Source organism: Ursus arctos, unplaced genomic scaffold, assembly GCF_023065955.2.
Source record: "Ursus arctos isolate Adak ecotype North America unplaced genomic scaffold, UrsArc2.0 scaffold_8, whole genome shotgun sequence".
NCBI lineage: Eukaryota > Metazoa > Chordata > Mammalia > Carnivora > Ursidae > Ursus > Ursus arctos.
In genome coordinates this window covers 28,755,299-28,779,717 of record NW_026623100.1, presented here as the reverse complement: position 1 = coordinate 28,779,717, position 24,419 = coordinate 28,755,299, and the positions used below count along the sequence as shown (strand labels likewise).

The 24,419-nt window shown below is 42.7% G+C and overlaps 1 protein-coding gene across 1 annotated transcript in view; it reads right to left on the bottom strand.

The window, feature by feature from the left end:
* EHBP1 (EH domain binding protein 1) overlaps nucleotides 1-24,419 on the bottom strand; it is a 519,124-nt gene that overhangs the window by 481,791 nt on the left and 12,914 nt on the right. The gene's annotated exons all lie outside the window — the stretch shown is intronic.

Here is a 24,419-nt window from a genome sequence, read left to right as displayed (position 1 = left end):
CGGGATCACGCCCTGAGCCGAAGGCAGGCGCTTAACCGCTGTGCCACCCAGGCGCCCCATTATATTGCTTAATTTTTGAAAATGTTTTCACTTCCCACTATTACACCTGACTAAACTAACTATGCTAATTTTATTATTTCTGCTTCCTATTATTATATATAAAGTTCAGTCAAAGACTTCTCTGCAGATGCACTAGCTAACTTCTCCCTTCTACTAAAGTAATTACTAGGTAGACTCCAATAATTTGAAATTCAAAATACAATCATGTTTGGATATTTTTCTAAAACTTACATTTGTTCGTATTTGTTTCCAGATAGGAATATATAGGTGATTCTATAAGAAAATATGAAATAAGAACATTAAGTCTATGTAGCAGATAAATTAAGGGATGATCAAGAAAGACTATTTAACAGTTGTTTCCAGAGTTTTATCTTAAATATCAGAGCCTCTGATATATTTAAACTTTAGTTTTATAAGATTAATAGCTAAAATATTAGGGTCATAATCAAAAAATTGTAAAGGCTATCAAAATTTTGGTAAAACAAATTTGATTAAAATTTTCTACAAAATTTTTTTTGCTGTAGTAAATATATTGCTTAAAATGCAAATATAATAAGGATGGGGAAAAGAAAGTAAGAAAGTCAATTGAGAACACAACCCAGTCATTTGTTTTTTTGCTCTAAATAATGAAACCGTGATTTTGTGTCAGGCTGAACCAGTATTTCCTGTTGGAGTATACGTAGTTCCCTATGGAAACATATGAAAATTGAGGGAGAGAAGATATTTACATGTCAGCATATCTGGAGTTCATGCAGTCCTTGTTTTTATTTTATTTTAATAAGTTTGCCTATTCTTAATTCCTACTGCATCCTTCTCTCTAGGGGTCCACAACACTGTTCCGAAAATTTCTAGTTAGAATGTTGACCTTCACAAATATTTTATCTTTCACATATTTTTTATTCCAAAGGCTTTTTCTCATCACAGACAAGGTGGATGCAAATTTCTGTAAATCAGAATGATTTTTAAAAATTGGATTTTCATCATCGTATGTTTGAATGTCTAGTATGTGAAAGGGCATAGTGGAGTGTTCACAGCCAACTAAGACCGCTCCCGGTGCTCAGCTGTATGATGTGGGAGGCGCAATATTTGCAAGACACCCTTAAGACAAAGTAGGAAAGTCTAACTTCATTAGGGAGGTGCACTGAACAATTTCTACCTGGTAAGTACCTGACAGATAAGAGTCCTTCGCTTCCAGCACATCTCCCCTCTTTGTTCCTAGCATCTAGTGTGCGGGATTATTAGCATGTTGGCCCTTCATCAACGTTACTTAGAAGATGCTATTCCTGTCATTGTCAGAGCACAGGAAGGAACATGGTGAGGGTGCTGGGGGTGTGGTTAGTCAGATACACACCTGCACTTGCCTGTGAACAAGAACAAATGTACTGTCTTGTTGGAAAGGCAGATGAGCAAATCAGTGATAGCACAATATAATGGGCACTGTGGGATTACAGAGAAGGGACATAGAGAAGATGGAGAATCTGGGAAGCCTTCCCAGACAAAGGAACACGTGAGATTGGAAGAATGTGTAGGTATTAAACTGGTCATTTCAGTATGAAGAGACAGATAATAGTGACTTGGAGTACTGTTTCAGGTATTATCTGGAGTTTGGTGAAGCTGGTGGGAAGGGTACGTGAGAAGACAGGACACAGAATAAGGTAGAGAAGCTCGGGAGCAGCTAGTAAACTCAGCTAAAGATTTTAATATTCTGAATCCCCGAGTGCTTTAAACAGCAGAGTATCACAAACAGATTGAGGTTCCAGAAAGATCTCTCCAAAGACTGTGGAAATGGATGGGAAGGTTGGACCAGATGTTGATTTAATGAAGTAACTTCGGAGAGAACAAAGTTTTAAAAAAATCATTTTATATTTTAAAATAGGTATTGAAAGTTTTTTCCTAATGCAATTTTTTGCAGATTACACATGACGCTAAACACAATGATGCCCTCACTGTGTTGTTGCCCCTCTGCCAGTTGTTAGTTTATTACGAGACTGAAATAGAGCTTGGTCTGAAATAGTCCTATACATTTTATTTGACATAACCTAAATAGGTTCTTAGTTTGCGTCAGTTAAAATTATAGCTTTTAAAAACTCAACTTTTAAATTTAATCAAGATTTTGAGAGTAAAGAAAAATCATCTCTAATTCCATCACCCTAAAATAAGCAAATGTCATGCTTCCTTGCTGTTTTCCCTTTGTAAATTTTAAAAACATAGTTGTGATCCTTGGCACTTACAATTTTGCACTCTGCTTTTCTGAAAACATAAATATTTACCCATCTTTCTACTTGGTCACAGAGACATCATTTTAAATGATTGCGCAATATTCCATCAAGGAGATAGATGCTAATTTTTTTAACTTCTCTCCCAGTGGATATTTGCATTGTTTTCTTCTTTTGCTTTTATACATAACATTGTAATGAGATCTCATGTATGGTGCTTTTTCCACATCTTAGACGACTCTTTTTAATTAATAAGCTAGATTCTCAGAAGTGAAATTGCTGGATCCCAGAGTTGAACATTTTTAAGGACTCTTGATGCATGATGCCAAATTATAATATCCACTTTCCGCCATTTACCACTCACACTTCTAAAGATAGTACAATGAAAATTTTGATAAGGACAGACTTATGGGCCCTGGTTACCCATTCAACTTTGTATTTCTGAGTGGCTACCACAGGTACAGTGAATCTCCTAAGGAGGAAAAAAACCCCTAAAAGCTGTGAAAGAAGAAGTGCAAAGAATTAAAAAAAAAAAAAGATTTTTGAATTAAGGGAAAACTGATAAGGACAGGAAAAGGATTAGGCAAGCTGGTCGCAGTCCGCAACAGACAGTGAGATGTGACACAATAAAAACTGGGTCATTGAGTTGGGACAGCCCTAGGACATAAAAAGACTGAAATGAAGTAAAGCTCTGGATTACTTTGTTCTTGAATATTGAATTTTTTCAGAAGCATGGAGCATGAAATATTATAGTGATAAGCCAAGATTGGAAACATAGCCAAGAAAAAGAGGTCTTTAAGGGATTGTTTAAAATGTGCTGAAGGAATAATTTGGTTTGGTCTTAAACGGCTCAAAAAGTAAATTGACATAAAGCTTTTGCATAGCAAAATAGGCATGGAGGCAGAAAACAAGGAGGCAAGGGGAACAGTGAAACCTATTTGTACATTTGTTACAATGTCAAACATCAGATTTTGGTCCTAGAAAATGCTCCTCAGAAAACTTCAGTGCTGTATTTTAAAAGCGCACCAGCACTAATTTATTATGGGTATATATTTTTATTCTAGTTTTAAAAGATTGTTAATTCGGAGGTTTTAATTCAATAAAACACACACACACACATACACACACACACACACACACACACACACACACAGAGTTAATTCTAAGAATCATTCTAAAGTTCCTCCCCCCTCCCCCCCAGTGTGGAAGCATTTAAAAACATTCAGTCCCCGGAAAGATGTGTTTAAATACAGATTTAACCGCAATATTTAAATTTATCCTGGTGCTTTCATAGATTTACATCTTTCTAAAAATAAGATCAGTCAAGAAAGTATAGAACTCTTCAAAACAAGATAAAAACCTGAGGATAGGTGGAACATAAATTCTATGAAAAGCCAGACACTCGGAAATTGATCTTATCAACACGCTCGATCTAAACAAGTTCCACAGCAGCACCCGTGGCTAGAGGCAGCTTCTTTTTTTTTTCCCCCATAATAATATTTTCATTATATTATGTTATTCACCATACAGTATGTCCCTGGTTTTTGATGTAAAGTTCGATGATTCATTAGTTGCGTCTAACATAGAAGCAGCTTCTTAACCTCGTGGGGTATATGAAATCACAGTGCATATAGCACAGCTCTTAGTCCTTCGTTGTTCCATAGACCCAAGTGTTTAGCATTAGGTTATATTAAAAATGCGGATTTTTAAAAACACCAAGAACAGCCTCCGAATTTTTCAGAACTGTAATAGCACTATATTCAGCTGATAGGAAGTGGTATCATCAATTAATTTTTAAAGGTTTTTAGCTCCTGATCCTGAGTTATTATATTCTAATCGAAACCACATTGGAGACACTGCTCAATATTATAGCTTAAAAGAGAAAAATGTTTGATAGTCAAATTCAAAATCAAAATTCAAATTCAAAAAAATGTTTGATATGTACATTTACTAATTGCTTTTATAAATGCTTGGTTCACTAGTGCCTAGAAGAACTAAAATGATCACTAGAGAGGATGGAAGTATAGGACTTTGCTTGAATAGCTTTCCTAAAAAGAAGAGCTGGTAAGAGTCAAATTTTTTGCTGTTCTAAAAACTGGAGCTCCGTATGGTCAATAAGCCCCTGCTAAGGAAGACAGCAGAGCAGTTAACTGTTGGTTGTTCGGCAATTTACAAAGCAGGGCAACAAAGGGTGATCATGCTTTTTTATTTTTAGTATGCTATGATTTTGTCCTGCAAAGTAAATGTAGTTTAGCTAGCTCCAACGATATACCATCCACGATGTTTGATATTTCTCAAAAAGAGAAATAGGATTGAGTCCTGCCCTTCCAAACAAGGCCCCAAGGAGAGAAATTAAAGGTGATCATAATGTCTTAAGATAATATTGTATTAGAGCAATATAAAATAGGAAGATAAGTGAGGAATCCTATCAAGGGGGCAGGATGGTCTTTGGATAGATGGAATAGCATGGGCAAAGGTACAGACATCTGAAAATACACGGCCTGGGATGTCTCGGTGGCTCAGTCGCTTAAGTGACTGCCTCCAGCTCAGGTCTTAATCCCAGGGTCCTGGGATCGAGTCCTGCATCGGACTCCTTGCTTGGTAGGAAGCCTGCTTCTCCCTCTGCCTCTGCCTGCCACTCCCCCTACTTGTGCTCTCTCTCACTAATGCTCTCTCTCACTCGTGCTCTCTGACAAATAAATAAAATCTTAAAAAATATATAGATATAGATATATAGATATACACACATATATGGCCTGAACAGAACCAAAAGTAGTTTCATGTGAATAAAGCATAAGGTGTGTAGAAAAGGGCTTGAGATGACCTGGGCTTGATAACATCCAGATGTTATCAGCCTTTTATATATTATAATAAAGAGTTTGAACTTTATACTATAGGCAGTGAATAGTGTATCTATATTGAAACAGAATTAGAAGGAATTGTTACTGTATTTGAAAATGATTGAAAACTGAAAGGGAGAGCTAATTTGATAGATGGTATAATCTCGTTTCAAAAGAATCTCCTAACAGGCTGAAATGCTAGGCACAAATACACTTTACACACACACACACACACACACACACATGCACACACACACCCTCCAACATACACCTCTCAAAAAATCAGTTCTCTGGTACATAATTAAGGAGCTTGTCGTGTGCTATTTTTCAAGGGAAGGTGTCCAGGTGGTTTTAGGAAAGCACAAGCATGTGCTGTATTAATAGAAACATAACGACCACATCATACAGAGTAGCAAGCTCACTGTAGCCTTCCATGTTGCAGTAGTAAATGTCTCCACTTCATAGTACCTTTCCTACAGGTGTGCTTATTGAGAAATCTAAAATCAAATATAATCATGTTGCTACTCGCCTCAAAATTCTGTAAGACTCTCCATTTCCTGCCCCGTAACACTCAAACTCCTTAGTGTGGCCCAAGACGCCTCTTCCCCCTGTGTCCGGCCTCCTCTCGCCACCCCTCCAATCTAACATCTGCAGCTCCTCCAGCAACCATTCTGGATTTCGCCTACGAACCTCTTCCCTCCACACAGCTCTCTTTGCCAGAAGTTATCTTACCCATGTGGTCAAAGTCTATTTACCTTTTAATGGCCTGGCTCAACTGTCGTATCTGCTATGGAAATTTCCCACTGTCCCCTACCTACTTCCAGGTAACACTTGTACACTTTTCTTGTATCTCTGTTGCTCATATTTTATGACTGTATCTAAAACAATTTATTATATGTATTTTTAGATTATACTTCTGCTACTTAACTGTAACGTCTTCGTGGCAAGTGTTTTTATTCATCCGTATATTTCTGATGTTTAACACAGTGTAAGTGTCCAATAAATATTTGGTGAATAAGTGAATGAATGGACTTAGTTAATGGAGTCAGTGTTGCACAATGGTTAAAAGATGGCTTAAAAGGTTAAATGTGGCTTTGGAGGCAGACAGACGTATGTTCAAATCGTTTTTCCATTTTATCAGCTTGGTCAGGTTAGTTAACTTACCTAATCTTTAATTCATTCATCTTTAAAATGGGTGCTCATAGGGCTTTTGCAAGAATTAAATGAGATAAACATCATGATAAACATTCATAAATGGTAAATATTCTTATTACAATTTGATATTCTAAATTTCCTGGGCAATTTAATTTCTGCTAAGTCTTTCAACTCACTTTGTTGCTTTATAGGACCAGAAGCTTTACCCTCAGGCTTGATTAGGCTTTGATTACCTTCCTGTAAACTGATAAGAGACTTACTGATATTGTATAATAGGAGCTGTATCTGGTCTGAGTACTCTAAACACTGGGCACAGGCATAAAGCTTGCCCTTCCTGTGGAGCCAGGTCCATTTAGGAGATCAAGTTATAATTGCAGAGGTTGCTTAGAAAGCAAAGCTTCAAAAGAAGGGAAATTAGATATTGTTACAAGGATGTTTTTAACAAGGGAATATGCACCTATTAGGGACATTCCACTAGAATAGGTCACATTCAAGGTTTTTTTCCTTCCTCCTCCCTTTTTCTGAGGCAGTGATGATCTCAGAATTGTAAAGGTCTTTTAGAAGTCATTGTTGATTCTCTCATCTATGGAACATAAGAACTAGGAAGATCGGTAGGGGAAGAAAGGGATAAAGAAAGGGGGGTAATCAGAAGGGGGAGTGAAGCATGGGAGACTATGGACTCTGAGAAACAAACTGAGGGCTTCAGAGGGGAGGGGGGGGTGGGGGAATGGGATAGACTGGTGATGGGTAGTAAGGAGGGCACATATTGCATGGTGCACTGGGTGTTATACGCAACTAAGGAATCATCGAACCTTGCATCAGAAACCAGGGATGTACTGTATGGTGACTAACATAATGTAATAAAAAAAACATTAAAAAAAAAAAAAGAAGAAGAAGTCATTGTTGATGTAGGGAGGTGAGATAAATACATTGTCTCAGGAAGTCAGCTAATTTCTTTGGTGCTATCTACGTGGGCTTAGGAGTTTTATCCTGGGCTTTTCTGTCCAGAAATTCAATTTTAACTAAGAGACTCAAAAGGAGTGACCACAGTAACTAAACTCATAGAAAACTGATGTACAAACCAGGGTCTGTCACACTATAATGCAAACTACAGTTGCCAGTATATTTTCTTCCTGTAAGAAATCTATTTAAAAAGCCAAATTATAATCAAAGTTGCTTATTAATCATGAAATGGAAGAAATGGATGTTCATATCACCTAGTTATGCTAATTTGAGGTCGTCACGTCTACTTTAGAGATGTGTCTGCCTAGAAACTGGCTACTTGAATCCATGCTGATCAGGGCTTCCCCTCCCCAGCACTGGGAGATGCCATGAGCAAAGTTAAGGAAGCCAGAAATGTCACCATGTGTGTAGGGAATTGCAAGCAGTGTGTGTAATGCTCAACGTTTGGGGAGAGGAAGAGAGCAGACAGATGAGGCTGAAGAGGTAAACAAGACCAGACCATGGGATGTAGAGACCAGTAAAAGGGAGTGGCCAGGACCACAAGGATTTATTAAGTGGCTCTGAGAGCTGAACTAGGCTATGTGCAGTGATTCCAACCTATGTAATTGCATCATTTTCTATAGCTATCTGGTAATCTTGGACAGAAGGTAGATGGCCACATTGATCCAGAGTTAGGCAATATATAAGGCACATGCAGTGGGGAAAACAACACCACAGAGATTTCCAGTTGTTGTTGAGGGTGGCTGAAGGAATGAACCATGGCATTTCCACTAGCTAGAAGGGTAACTGAAACCATGAGGGATAATCAGCAAACGAGGGTGGGCAGAGGGCTTGATGAGGTAAAAGGCAAGTTTGAGTACCCATCTCATGAGCATCTTGAGGACGAGAATGAGGTCTTATTCACTGTATCCCGAGGGCCAGAGACAATGCTTGGCACATTGCAGGCTTTGAATAACGTTGACTGAATGCACAGATAAATGAATAAACCAACCATGGTAGAACTGGTCTTAATACACAGTAATTTCTTTAATTGCTAAACTCCCTAGAAGTTAGAAATGTCACATTTACTCATACCTATTTGGGGGGCATGAAAAATAATTCTAATTTTAAAACCAACAACCACTCTCACACTAAGAATAAACTTGCAAATTTGGCTGGACTCCCAAAACTAGTACAAGTAACAGCCATCATTTAATTGAGGGCCTGCTATGTATCAGATGCTCTGTGACAGGGCTTTATCATAATCTCATTTGATTCTCCTGACAACTCTGCAAAGCAGGAATTATTCCCTTTTTATAGAAGCTGAAACCGGGACTTGGGAGAGGTTAAGGAAATTGTCCCAACTCACACACAACGAGCAAACAGAAGACAGGATTTAAAGTTGGGCTCTAAAGACCATGCTTTTTCACCAAACAATGCTCCCCCCCTCCAAACACATACCCCGAAGATGTATTTCGGTTGATTCAGAGCTGTCCAATCTAGAAGCCAAAGCAGGAACAATGACACTATTTCTCAACCTTGCACCCCTAGACCTCTAGGGGTCAAGGAAAGTAAAAGAAAAGTCTACAAGTTACTGTAATTTTTTTTTTAAATCAAATACATGTTAACCAACAGAAAGGTTGAAGCAGGCCAATTAAAAATCTGGGTTTTAAAATGTTGCTTGGAATTACACTCAGGGTACAGCCTTGGTCATTTCAGGACAATCGAAGTTGACTGGCAGTTAAAGAGATGTGTATTTGATTAATTTTTTTTTAAATGGGGAACACTTTTGGTAGACCAATTAAAAGGACTGTCATTTTCAGAAGTAGATCCTTGAGAAAGCAAAGTACTTTTCACGTGCTATCTTATTTACCCCTCCAAGGAATTATAATAATTGTATTATTGTATTGTTATATTATATGGTAATAATTATAGTAACATTTTCCACATAAGAAAAACAGAGTATCAGACAGGTCTGATAAGTGAAACAAGATCACATAGCCTGTAATTAGCAGAATTGGGATTCAAATTGCAGGACGTCTGATTCCAAAGCTTCATCACACAGTTCTACAGATCAGCTGAGGTCCTGATGTTTGGCAGGCACAGAGGGTTCTAGGATGAGTTAGATACTGTTCAGGAGACTTGCAGTCTAGCACTAGCTTTCAACAGTTGGAGTGTAGGAGAGAGTAGTCAAGAGGTGCTTGGTGGGGGTGACTCTGGGCCACGCTGGAGGGGATTCTGTCCCATTTCAAATAGCCAACAGGTCCAGAGCATGAACCCACTGCTGGAGCCAGGAAGCAGCAGGGCTTTTAAAGCAGCTGGTCGTGAACATTTGCTTTCTTTTCCCTCTTCCCTTAGAATAAACCCGAAAGCGATATTTTATAAAGCAAAGTTCCCACAAATGCAAATTAATGAAGAAAAAACTGAGAGCTCACACAGATGTGGACAAAGGAGAGAAACGGTTACATGGGGTAGTCAGAAATGGATTCTGAGAGAGGCGATGTGAATCATTGGTGGTTCTGTGCCAGTCAAGGGACCTATGTCATTTTCTGTTTCTCTGAGTAATGGGTTGCGGATTAAAATTAACTTGAGTCCTATGCATTTATTACTCAGAGTGTTTTTAAATTATAATCCTAAAAATAGGAGAAGTTGCCAGATCTTACTCAGTGTTTCTACCTCAGCATTTATGAGTTTGTTTGGTTTTTGTTGTTTTTTTTAAAATATCAGAGTTAAATATTTCCGAGATCAATTTTTGGTCCTATGGAAACAAAAAGGAACTCACTGGTCTTGGATTCCATAGATGTAAACGCCATGGAGCTCAAATGTACACGCTTACCTAATAACATTTTGACGGAGAGTTTTTGTTTTGTTTTGCTCTTTCAGACTTAAAAAAAAAAAATAGAGTTCAGGGTAAGGCACATGTGCACTTGGGGTGTAACTCTGTGGCTCCATATCGAACACAATCCTAATAACACCTACAGCCCAATTTCTTTTGAAAACATCAGTCTTCTAGGTTATAAAACCAGTCCCCGGTATCTGCTGCCTTTACTGCATGAAATAGAATGAGCCAAATATTTCTTCCCTTTGCAAACAAGCCCAAATCAGCACACGAATTGAGGAGTCAAAAAGACACAACACAAGAATAATCAAGCCCCTCACAAAAATGCCCACTCGGACTGTAGGGCACAGGCAATCACAAGTCAACGCGATCCTCACTGAAGACAAAAACAATTTGCTCACAGCAAACGCAGCTGCAGTTAATAACATGAGCAATAATATCAAGAGCAGATCTGAATGCACACAGGCCAGTGAAGAGATTTTCATGATTTCAGGAGAGAAAACACCACCTTCCACCCCATTTGGGGCCAAGAGCAAAGTCAGGCAAATGGAAAATATGCTGGAAACTGTGTTGGGGCTCTCCAACAAAAACATTCCTTTCCTCTTCGTTTTAACTATTTGAGACAGCCCTGCTTTGGATCTAGAAGACGCGGAAGCCCCCTGACCCTGGGGGCAAACCCACCCTAGGAGTGTTTTACTATAATCGCTTTCTGAGATGCTGGGCCACTCCAGGATACATTTACCATTTCCAAGCCTCTGGGAGGATGCGTGATATATGCTGCCAACGTCCAGTCACCTGGTGAAGGTGTCTGTCTGTGAAAGCACATGGTTTTCCAGTTTAATTCCTGCCTTAACAGTATAAGCCTCTGTATTGTTGACTAACAGATAGCCAAATACCCCAATAAGGTGGTCCAACTGTGTGTGTGTGTGTTTTATTGTTCGTAAGTTTGGATCCAAAGCAGAGAAATTGTGCTAAGGTTGGGGAAAGTCTTTATTTTTTATTCCAGAAAAAAAAAAGGGGGGGGAACAGAATAAAACAGGAAGTGTCAGCAAGCAGGAACTCCGTGTAAACCTTTTAAATCCCACCTCTTACAGGTTAGGGACTTTCTGTTTCTTTTGATCTTCCCAGACTCGGGATTCAATTCCTGAGCTCCCTAGTCAAACTGCAAAAGGAATTTAGCTGTTAGGAGAACTGCGTAATCGGGTCCTGTGTATTTGAACAGCAATCACGGGATGGCAGTCAGAACTCCTCCTTGGTAGTAGCTTTAGGATTGCCCTAAATACCATAGGTTTGCTAATTCTTCTTCATAAAGCTCATTTGTTATTTAAAAAAAAAAAAGTTTGTCCATATGTTGATTGCTTCAATGAGCTATCCCTCCATGGAAAATTCAACAAGGTCAGTATTGGGGCCATGGTTTTTATTCTCCATTCAGCATCTTTCTCTGACATCCATTTTAATAAATATGAGTAGTTTTGCATTTGGGTCACGCCTTTCTAGAGTAGCTGTGTTAAAACTATCATCTTGGTAACTTAACAGGCAGCACAGAATTGGGAAGAGGAAATGACATAGCCAGGTCAAGCTTGTGTGGGCACAAAACTTGAATCCAGGTCTGACAGCTGGTCCTATAAGGTCACACCTCGACAGCTGGTCCTATAAGGTCACACTTCCCCCCCCCCACACACACACACTCCTTCTCTTTACTGTGTACTGTCACCTAGAGTTACAGCCTGGAAATGAACTGAATACCATGACCTGCATCTTCACTCTATTTCAAAGTAAACTCGGGGAGAGATCTGTGCGAGTTGGGCTTGTTTACCTTGGTGCTTTGACTCTCACTTCAGCTTCCTTACCCATTAAAAGACAATCCCACCCACTCACCTATTGTACAGGCATTTTCAGGGTCTATAAATGGCCTGGAGAAGGTGAGGACTTATTATTAAAGCGGACAGAACAACAGTTCCCCAAAGATGTCCATGTCCTAATCCCTGGAACCTGTGAGTACGTTAGGTTATCTGGCAAAGGGAAATTCAGTTTGCACATGAAATTAAGGTTGCTAGTCGGCTGATTTTAAAAGAGGGAGATTATCCTGGATTATCCAAGTGGGTCCAAAGTAATTGCAAGAGTCCTTAAATGTGGAAGAGGAGAGCAGAAGAGTGTCAGAGGAGTATGATATGAGAAAGACTCAACCGGCCGCTCCTGACTTTGAGGATGGAAGGGGGTATAAACCAAGGAATGCGGGCAGCCTCTGGAAGATGCAAAAAGAAAACAGCTTCTCTCCCAGAGCGTCCAGAAAAGAACACAACCCTGTTCTTACCTCGATCTCAGCCTGGTGAAAACCCCGTGTGTTGTTTAAGCCACTAAGTTTGTGGTATTGTTACGTATCCGTAGGAAACTGATGCAGTTACCAAAATGACTGAACTTCTAAGGACTGAAACGTGTCCCATGTTCCAGATGGATTATGAGAGCTGAATGAAATACAGTGAGTTGCTGGCACAGTGTCTGCCTTGTAGGTCACCAAAACAAATCTGATAAGAGAGCCAACAAGACAATAGGGCTCACAAGAGCATACAGCCAGCCGGGGGGGGGGGGGGGGGGAGGGGGGCGTGGGGGGGGTTGTCACTTGCAGACTGGAGCTGCCCCGTATACCCTGCGTGGGGACACGTGCTAAAAATGACAAGAGGTTGCAAACCGTCCCATCTATTAGGTCAGAGACCCTCGTTGACACCAACGTAGGCAGATGATCCCCCCTTGTCCCCACCCCCAACCCCCCAGGCTGCACCCATTTTGTCTCTTTTGGTTCCCTGCTACTCTTTTCAGCACCCTCAGGGCTGCTCTCAGCTCACATCCCTGAAGCAGGAGTTGGAGCACTGTGATCTGCCCTAGAGCCAAATCCCCAGGAACACCTCTGGGGGTCAGTTTCCACATTCAGGGATGGGGCAGAGTCACTGAGCAACTTTATCCTTATTCTATTCTTGCTGGAAGATCATTCCTGCTTCACAGACATCTTATCAGAGGGCCTCCAGGGACAGAGGCAGAGCAAATGCCAGATTTTAAAATTATTTCCCTCCAGCTGTGCATTAATATTTTATTTCAGTCTTGCCCCAAAGGCTGCTCAAGATGAAAAGCTTGAGGGGGTTCCAAAGGTGGATCAGAGCCAAACTGATTTTTGTCCATGTCTCCAGGCCCCAGCTCTCCGCCACCTACAGCAGCCATATCATTAAAATGAAAATCCTGCCCTGGAGAATCCTCTATTCCTGCAGATTTGCACACACCTAGCACCCTAGCCAGGCCTCAGAGGCTCCTTCCTGGTCAATTCAGCTGCCACGTGAGCGTCCACTCTGACCCACATTCCTGGAACAATTTCTTTTGCAAATCAGCAGGTCTTAAGCAAACAAGGGCACATTCAGGACATTGAACTACACAATTAGCTGAGGGTAAATTCGGCAAAGCATCTGGTCTGCTCACCAAAATGGAAAGGCAAAAAAAGTCCAGCTTTTAAAATTAAACATTAACTGTGTAAGGTTAATTCTGTGCAAGTCTGCGTGGGGTGGCACAGAGCTCTGTATGAGACAAAGGCTCTGTACGAGGGGTGGAGGGACTGGGATTCCTGGGGCAATCAGGAGAATCACTGTCTGATTGGGACAGATGCTGAACACAGAGACAAATATAATTTAGCATGGCCAGAAAATGAGGGCAAATAGCCAGTCATCTTTTCTGGCATCTCCTAAAGTCCACTTTCAGCGGGGTTTAACATTTTACTAACTGTGAGCATTAGAACTGTGAAAAGGATACACTGGATTAATCAAATGAAAGATAGACGCCCTAATCTCTGGGACCTTAGAACATATATCTTATGTAAATCCTGTACCCCTCTTACATAACATAACGCAAGGTCAAAAACACAGGTCAATGAAACAATGAGAGGGCCACGGAGACTAGAAAGTAGCGGATGCATATGTATTCACTATTAGGTCCTCCCAGCCACTTCCAGCTTGGGAGCACTTGTGTGGAAGTTCTGTAATCTCCCCCCTCCTCCCTCTGAGATTCAGAAAGATCAGTGTGACAGAATATTTCCAAACACTGGAGCAAAATAATACATATAAATATCAGGAAGATCAGTCAAGCTGGTTTTCACGAAAACAAGGAAGTCAATATTCTCTTTTCCCCACTTTTGCAGCAATAGTCAGCCCCTATAATAGAAATGATGAGTCAGTTAGGAAAGTCATGACTACTTTTCTACCTCATTCTGCTCATCTGAGGAATTCTTATGTAATTCTCCACCAGCTGACTTTGCAGCATGACCATCCTTTTTGGTCAAAGTCAGACTATTCTGAACAACATGAGTAAAGGGGGTAGAAAAAAGATTTCAGTGGCGATAAATACAGACTTAGAGATACGAAAAAATATCAAAGCATGCAAATAGAAGCTGGAAACTATACAGAGGTCACCCAGAGTAAAATGTCTTAAGTGGACCACAAAATGAGCAAAAGTTGGCAGGTATTTAAAGGACAAGGATAATACTTGGGAGGCCAGAAAGATCAGACACATATGTGCTATATACAATTGAGGGAGATAGCTCCACGTGACTATTTAAAGTAATAAAACATAAATGAAATGTAGAATTCAGTCCCTGAGTCACACTGGCCACATTTCAAGTGCTCAATGGCCACATGTGGCCAGTGGCTACTGTCCCGGACAGCACAGATATGGCATATTTCCACCATTGCAGAAAGTTCTATTGGAATGCTTGCTATTCTAGAAATAGAGAAGCCCTGGAAATAATCTGGACAACTACCACCAAGGTCAATGGAATCATTGAGAGAGGCAACAAAGACTAAATTAAGTTTTTTAAACTTTGAAAGGAAAAAGGTAAAGAGTGACTTTAGGCTTTAAGACTATGATAACTGTTGAGCGAAGACCAGATGTTTTCTACTTGAAGAGCTAAAGCAGGAAGCTTGTAAGTTAGTCATAAAGAACCTCTAACTGTGAGGTGACTGGACTCTGGAAGAGAATAGGAAGGAACACTGTCAAATTTGTATCCTGGGAAAGATGTAAAAATAGGGTAGTGACCTGGCATCCCAGATTCTGGAGTAGGGGATTGACTAGAGTGAACTTTGTCGTCATCATCAATTTGCTTTGATCAGTTCAAGTCCAGCACACAGAGTAATCAAATGAAAGCCACAAATAAGCGTTGCTGCATGAATCCCCAGAAGATTTTGTTTTGGTCTGTCATGCCTATGGGGGCTGTAATCCCAAATCACAGCCTTAGATCTTGGCCACTTTTTCTTCCCCCTACAGTCTCCTTTGTTTCCAAAGGTAATTAGAAAAGCTCACCCCAGCCTTTCCTTTGAGCAGCCCCTCCAATTTCTTTGAGAAGCTACAGAGGCAGAGCCCATGGTGACCTCAGATGCACTGACTAAATTGGCACGGCTATGGTATGACCTAGTGGGTAAGAGCCTAGGCTCTGAGTTCCCACACTTCCTCTTACTGGCCAGGCAACCTTGGGCCAGTCATTGAACATTTGTATTAGACAGTCTCGCTTGGTTGCTGGTAACATTTTCTTTTAAGAAATTGAAAATTTATTAGTTCGTGTACCTGAGAAACCCAAAAGTCTGCTCCCCACATATAAGGAACATAAATTTTAGGATCTCTTGCTTACAATACTCCTCTTTGCTACCAGTTTTGTTTATTAGTCTCTTTTGGTAGCAACTGGCAAAAGTCCAACTCAAACTAGGTAACATAAATAGGGAATTCACAGGCTCATGTAACCTGGGTGGTTCAAGAGTACAGTGAACTTTAGGCATGGTTGAATCTAGGGGTCCAAATGATATCTTTCCATCCTCAGATAAGCATGTTCTATACGGTGAATAAGATGAAAACCAGAAACCAAGGCCTAGACCTAACTTGAACAACCCCCAAGGGACAAAGAGTGTATCTTTCCTAGTAGAAAAGTCCCAGGACATTTTCTAATTGGCTCAGCCTGGGTCAATGCACATTTATGGACACTGTGACCAAGAAAATGGAGTGCTCTGACCTTACCAGGTCAGGGCACACAGTCATTCCATGGTCTAAAAATAGACTGGATAACCAGTCCCCAACTGCAAGGAATGAGTTCGTCATAGGAGAGAGGTGTCTTGAGTACTGTATGGTCCATAAGAATGTACTCACTGCAACTTCTCAGTTTTGGTTTCCCCATCCGCAAAATGGGAATAAAATGATTTTGTCACAGGACTATTAAAAGATTAAGTAACTCCTGTAAAGCATCTGGGACATTGCTCAAAAGATAGTAGCTTATATTTTTGCCAAACAATAATTTATTATTACACTTTGTTTGGGACGCCCCGTGGCTTTTTAATCTGTCAACCCGGCCGGGCTGAACTACATTTCCCAGAATTCCCTTTCCTATATGTTTCTGCTTAGACTGAGCTGCAAGAGATACTCTTTTGTGGAGGGTGGAAGTGAAGCAACAGCCATTTTGCAGCTCACACACGTCACTTATCCGCTAGCTCACCTTGTCGGTATGGGGCAGCAGTCTAGCCTGTAATAGCTCCACTTTCCCCTGGAACCTTCTTCAGCTTCTCAGACTCCTGGGCCAGGTATGTGTTTAGTTCTGCAATGGAGGGCACCATCTTCTCCTAAAGCACGCTCATACCACCAGTCAGAGGCAGCGCAAACTAGCTTGGGCATTAGCCCTTCTGGCCACCTCATATTTGTGGCTTCCAGCTGTGTTTGTTCTCTTCTACTTTATACCCCCTGCCCTTCCCAACTATCTTCCTTGGGGACTTCAAACTTGAGCATTAGACACAAAGACAACAGCCTTACAGAGATCCCTTCACCAGCTCCCATAATTGCATAAGGTCACATCCCTGTCACATACACTCCCCTCTAAGTGGTTCTGCCTCTTTCCTTGGACCCTGACTGATGAAACCAGAACTTCGTTTTTCTGAACTCCCCCAATCTCCCTTTTGGGCTTAAAGGAACTAAGACTCTTTGGAAACGGCTTCTTGAGAAACACAAATTAGGATAAAACTGGAGCTGATGATTAAGGTAAACTTCAAAATAATAATTTAAAAAAAAACAACAAAGAAAGTCAGGAGGGGAGAAAACAACCTCACAGCACCAACCACATTCTAACTTCCACCCCAGAGGCACAGATGAAATAAATGGGACCAGCAGCATTTATTATTGATCCTGATTATTGGCTCATACTTGCCCAAGGTCAAGCACAAAACCCATGCAAGAGGCAATGAGATGCTTGGGCCAACGAGAGGAGTTCAATTACTTAAATCAAGCAGTAATCCTTTTCTGTCTACTTACATATAAGCTTAAAGCCAGTGAGAGTGTCCATATGCATATGCACCGTGAGAATTTCTTGCCATGGACCTTTCTGCGCTCGGAGGCTTGGCTGGGTCCCCAGTGGCAACTGCCCAGGACAGTGTTCTCTGGACTTCCTCACTCCCTCCCTTTCTACAGGAAGCAACAAAGCAGTACATGCTGCTCCCGTCTCTGCTCTGGAAGGAACTCATAACAGACAATGCTGGCTAAGAAAGGAAGTATTCCCATCCCGTCACATGAACAGAGGTGAGATTAGGAAAAAGTGAGTTCTCTTTGGGACTACATAAAGGCATCCCTCAGGGTAGGGAAGCTCAGTGGCTTCTTGACCCATCCCTCGCAACTCTGTCCACAAATCTCCCCTCCTTGGATGCCCCTACCTGAAATTTACCACTAGAGTAATTTATTGTGGTCTCAAGTCACAATCATGTAAGATAGTTTGATCATCTTCTTGCCTTGTAACAGTAAATAGGGACGCTCCCAGCAAACAGTGGGAGGGTTAATGGCAACTGGTGAGGTTTTGGGGGATAGTGGTAGATAATAGGGGCCAGGTACTAGGGCAGGGGGGGCTCTGAAGAGAGGGGACAATGAGCGGTAGCTCCAGGAGCCACCACAGCTTAAGTGCCTTGGATTGCTCAGTGGTGTGTGGGGCTATAGGTCAGGGGACCCCTGCAGGTAGAAGAGGGCACATAAAGGAATGTAGAAAGGCCCTGAGCTTCCCTCTGCCACAGCATGACCTAGACCAATATATCTTTCCTCCACATACCCTTCCTGTCTTCCTGTATCTCAGTCACTTCAAGGGTCACGTCAGGGGCCTGGCCCATGTTCTCTGTGATAGGTCAGATGCCTCTGGCTTCCTGCCCCCACCCCTATCCTTGACCTCATCTCTGATTCTAACCACAGCTGTGTTGGCCTCACCTTCATAGCCACTTGTCTCAAGGGCTGCCCCGTATCCTTTGCTTCCTCTATTTGGGGATTTCTAGGGTGCTGTAGACACTAGTGGGAGCCCACTTATCTCTCCCATGGGCACAGCCCTAACATACAGGGGAGTGAATGCCTCCACTGGAAACTTCAAACAGTGGGTGAAGGGAGGTGATGGATGAATGCCTCTTCTGGCTGATTGGCAAGTGGACAATCCTGAGAGACTATGTCTACACGCTCCTCAAAATGTCCTGGGTGGGATTAAGCTCCACCCACAGAGTGATAACCTTGATAACACACCCATACTGGCTTTTCTTCCTTCCTTCCTTCCTTCCTTCTTCCCAGTCCCGCACTTCTACTCCCTAGGATCGCCTCCCAAATAAATTACCTGCACACAATCTCTTATCTCAGGTTCAGCTTTCCAGAGGGGGGACCCAGGATAGCAAAAGTATCTTCTCTATGCAATCCCGATAAATCCCAGGGCCCCATGAGGCTCAGTCTGGGCAGGATGTCCAATGCACAGCCCAGCAAACAACAGTGGCATCATGAAAAGGAATTTCAATCTTTAGCATCTATAAAGATGCATCAAAGAGAATCTAACATTTTCTAATTTCTCCTTCTCTGGGCCCAAAACCATCTCACGGCAACTCCAGACCCATTTGCTTGCTGTTATTGCCCTTATTTTTTTCCATCTCTTTAACTGTATGAATGTTTTTAGCTTCTCTGGCTTAAATCAATCACACACACATACCCCCTTTCCATCTCTCTACAGAAGCTCTTCTGATTCGGCTCCCCAGAGGAGCAAGCAGCAATCTTCTTTGCTGGTGGTGGAGAATGAGGGGCTCCTACTCCCTCCCAGTTCCCTCTCCCTTTCGTTCTGGGATAGAAGTTAGACTGTGGGGGCGCCTGGGTGGCACAGCGGTTAAGCGTCTGCCTTCGGCTCAGGGCGTGATCCCGGCGTTGTGGGATCGAGCCCGACATCAGGCTCCTCCACTGAAAGCCTGCTTCTTCCTCTCCCACTCCCCCTGCTTGTTTTCCCTCTCTCGCTGGCTGTCTCTATCTCTGTCAAATAAATAAATAAAATCTTAAAAAAAAAAAAAAAAAAGAAGTTAGACTGTGATCTTCCAGGGCATAAACATAGGTATAAGCACTGGTCTCCACAGTGCCTAGATAGAAACCCACAGCAAACCTGCAGGGAGACCACCTTTTTCCTGTCATGATACACACAGAAGTGGGCATTCTTATACCATATGCTCAGGTAAATGGATCAAATTGTCATCCCAAAGGACAACAGTCTCCCTGTCTTGCTTGGCACAGTGTCCCCCATTGGCAGTGTTTCAGACCACCCGAGTTGGGAAAGCCGTGGGGTGTGCAGGCAGTGACCAGGGCCCTCCACACTGTGGTAGGTCCTGAGAACACGTGGAGAGCTGGCGAGCTGGCGCGCTCGCTCTCTCGCTCTCTCTCAGCTTCTAACAAACACAAGCATTTGCTTGACGTTTTCCTGTACACTCTCACGTTTTCCAACTGCCTCCCCGCCCCCACCCGCACATTCCACAACACGGCAGTTCATTGTTCTCTGCTCTTCAGCAGTGTTGCTGTGCGCAGCCACGACTGTAGTCTTGCTTTGTTCCCACTTTAATCAGTGCCTGTCCCTGGCCATCCCTCAAAAAACAGACCAAACCAGCCAGCTGCAGACCCAGCTGTCAGCGAGCACCGACACTGGCATTCAAGTGGCTGCAAGAGCCCACACAGTGCCCAAAGAGAGCTCATTCTTCTCCTTTCTCCTCCTCACAATTGACAGGCTCTGAGGAAGGAAACCGTGAGCTCTGGGCTTGGCAGCGGGGCAGGAGGCTCTTGTTAACAGCTTGCCTTCCTGTTTATATGGGGTCTGGCAAAACTGTTAATTTCTCCTACAGAGGTGACAAATGGGAAAACCAGAAACGCCAAGGAGTAGCAGCTTGGAAAACTGTCTCAGAGAGACTTCTTGAAGCAAGGCAGGGGCTGCAAGTGTGTGTGTGTGGTAGGGGGAGGCATCTTGGGTTCCAGTCCCAAGAAGAGAACATGCCCCCAGAAAGATGCACTGAGCCCGGCTGTACGGGCCTGCCCCACCTGCTGTTCTGCTTCCCACCAACGGCTCCCTGCAGAGGAAGCATCTGGAATAGGACCTGCAGGGTCCCATGCCCATCATCCACGAGTGACTCTGATCTGGCCCTGAAGAGGAAACCACTCCGGGAAATACACCAGGATTCAATGGTCTCCCTTCCTGCTGCCTCCCCCTGGCATCCTAAATCCAGTGTTTCTCTGCCCTGGCTGTACACTGAAAGCCCTTGGGGGAGAGTCTGATTCAACTGTTCTGGGGAGGGAGCTGGGCCCTGATCTGTTTTAAAAGCTTCTCTAGAGACTCTAATGAGCAAGCCCAGGTTGAGAATGTTGGGAAGGAAAAACTTTTCCTCTACCCTCTTAGGTTCAGTAACTGAGGGACTGCAAATTTAACTGTCAAAAGATTAACAGGAGAAAAGGAATACGAGTTTATTCATATTTTACATACATGGTAACTCACATAAAAGAAGTCAAACTCAAAGAAGCAGTTAGACTCAGAGCTTATATGCCCTTCTTAACAAAGGAAAGAGGGTTTGGGCTTTAAGGGACAACCAACTACAGGAAAGTGACTAGGAAAGATATGGGGAGAAATGAGTGTAAGACAGGGTAATTTTAGTAAGGCTTGTTAATGCAGACTCATCTTGGTGCTGACTCCAGGGATGAGTTGTTTTTCTTTCGTGGTATGGGAGAGGAGTACATCTTCAAAAGGGAAACCTACGCCACCTTCACAAAGGGAAATGTATGCCCTGCTTTTTAGGTGGATAAGGTGAGGGCAAAGAATCCTTCCTGCATCTATTGCTTCTCAGTTGCTTTTAGCTCAAAATATTCCAAAATGGCATATTTTGGGGTGGTATATCCTAATCTCCTTCAATAAAGGATAGATTGTTGTTGTGTTGTTTCCGTTATTATTGTAAATCAAATGCTAGCTCACTTCAGAGAGCTGTTTATTGGGGTAGGGCTGCAGGCAAGGAATGAGATGAGGAGCAAGTCATTCCAACAGGCACAGCCCTCTGCTAGGGTGACCAACCATCCTGATTTGACTGGGACTGGGGGCACGGGTTTAGGGAAGTGTTCCTTGGAGGCGGATCTTTGGGCGCTAAAACTGGGAAAGTCAATCACCCTATTAGACCCAGGGCACCATGGACTGCCTTTTATCATGGGTTCCCTGAGTCCTTGAGCCTCTTGAAGGCAGGCATGGAGTCTTATTCCTGTTTATATTCCTAAGGATCTACCATATAGTAGGTGCTCATTATCCAGTTCCTGAATTTGCTGCCTCCTGTTTAATACAACAAAAGTCCCTACCTTCTGATATTTTATGTGGGAATGTTACCATGCTTTCATGGCCTGAAGAAAGACATAGTGTTATTTGTTCTAGAGAGAGAGAAGCAGCTTCTGAGTGGGTGGGAGAGCAGGTTGTAGGCTGGCTTTGGGAGAGCATTTGCAAGCCTGCGGACACAGAATGCTGTGGCTGCAAACACGGCAGAGAAATGGAGCTATTCTCAGCATAGATGTAGAACTCATTTAAATATCCCTATGCACACAATTCCCATCAAAGGGACTGGATTACAAAAATTAACTATTTTGGAGATTTTGTCTTATAGAAGGAAAACCAAGATATATTCTCCCTCTCTCCTTCAGTTTTACATGAAGAGGGTAAAATGAGGATTGGTAGCTTTCTGGGGAACACTGCAGCTTTCTACTCAGGCATTCTGAGGACTCTCAAAGCCTGACAGGCAGGCCTTCTGGAAGCTAACAGTGAAGACCTCCCCATCCCACCACACTGGCCCCCTCCAATCTTTAGTGTGGCCACTTTGGCTTCCTGCCCAGTCCTGGAGATCTGCCGGGCTCCTGTTCATCTCCTGTTTGGGAGGCTCCTACCCAGCCCCTCTTACTTACTCCTTCTGCAATGGTTGGCTCACACCTAGGCAACTCCAGGGAGTCCTATCTTCCTCTCTCTCTTCTGGACATTTCTAAAGCAGACAGAATCCATATCACACTGTCCAGCATCCCTCTGTGTTCCCTTCTGGAAGTAACCAGGTAATTCATTCTGCCAACATCTCCCTTGCTGATATGTGCTCTGCACCTATACCTCAGTCTTGGTATTCCCGGGACTATGTGAAAACCTGGGTAGCTGTGGTCAGTTCACCTGCTCACCATGGTGTCTAATCAATAGGAAAGTAGTTGGGGTGGGTGGGGGGCATACTGTTGGCTCTGCTGCCATGAGGCCTTGGGTGTGAGTTCTCTCATGTGGTCACCTTCCCTGATTCTGTGTGGTGGGCATCCCTCCAAAACTTCCAGGACTAGAGGCTGTGTACCATCTCTGCTGCAGTTTCCACTATGTCTTGGGATCCTAAATCTTGGCCAGATCCTCAGCTCAGCCCCACAGAGAGCAGCTGAGCACATAATCAGAAGACTTACTCTGGAGTCAGTTATCCTGAGTTCTGGCTGTGTGGCTAGACCCTTCCAGCATCTTAGTTTTCTCATCCATAAAATGGGGATAAAAATAGTGTGACCCACTTTTGTTAAAGCAATTAGCAGTACCTGAGATATAACAAATGCTGGCTATTGTTTAATGTTATTTTAATGGAAGGGAGAGAGGCCACCTGATTAATGTGTGTCCTATGCCCCAAAGTTTTCCCATCTTTGGGTTGATTCTTACTATTAGAGGCCGTTCTGGTCTCTCTAGGAACTTCTAACCCCAGCCACTCCTGGGTTTCTTTTGTGCTGTACTATGCCTCCCAAAGAGGCCAGCAGAACCAAGTTCTAAAAAGGTTTCCTTTAATTGCCACACTGATATAGCCTAATTTTTTTGTATGTATTAGTTTTGATCTCTCAAACCTCTGTGGGCTTGCTGAGGCAAGTAATTCTGTCTTGTGCTATTTCTTTATCTTCCAACTAAGCCCAACATAGTTCTAGGCAATGGTTGAGTGATGCACTAGAATCTGGGAGAACCCAAAAGCAATTTTCTACCCATGCTGCCTAACGTCCATGAGAGCACTAAGTGGAGCCCCTACCCCACCCCCTACCCCACCTTGTTAATCTTGGACATCTTCATCTGGAACAGGCAAGTTAACACTTGCCTTAGATTTTGATCAATTGGGATTATGGAGTGACAATTGGGAGAACTTCCAGTCCTAGCCTCTGTCTACTCCCTAAGGTTTAGAATAAGCCCAAATAGCTTTATTGGGAGGCAGACAGGGGAGATAACAGCCGAAGTCAATATAATAGACATCCTCTCTCGGTTTTATTTCCTCAGCAATGCACCGTAATAATGCTGAGCCTAGAGTCTGCAGTAATAAAACAGATACGAGCCATGAAGAGGCTATAATTCTAGGCTGCAGGGAAAGCCCTAAGGCTCATCCTCCATGGCCACCCTTCTTTTACTAGAAAAGAAGCTGTTTGTGGCATCTCTCAGGACCCTCTGGCATTTTAGAGTCTTTGTTGGAAAATGCTTTTATATTAGCATTAAGTCTGTGTTATCCTAGAAAAGACTGGCTGAGTAATAAGTGAGCTAACCTATTTTCCATAAAGAACTCTAAATTCTCCCACCAGACCTGTCTGAACAAAATATCTGTATTCTCACCCACACTCTGAGCTACCTGCTGCAGAGGCTGAAACCCCACCAAGTTTTGCTTTAGCACTACTGCTCCTGGGGCTACGGGTTGGTCCCCCATTCTAGCCAGGGTCGTCATCTCTGTGTCTGAGTCCTTGCTCTGCTCTGATATAGATACAGGCATGTCAATGGGGCCAAGAGTCCTTCTGCCAGATGGGATGAAACACCGTAGACTTACTGCAGTCAGCAACCCTTGGAGGGGAGTCCAGACGCTAAATGCTTTGTTGTGCAGAAACTGTCAACCAACAGCAGAGCAGAGCAGACCCGGCCCACCATGCACATCATATTCCTGCCTGGGCATCCAGGCTCAGTTTGTCCTTCGCCTGAAAGGCCCTCCCTTCTCCTAGGCACATGACAATCCTACGATCTTTCAACACTCAGCCCTAGCTCCTCCCTCTCTT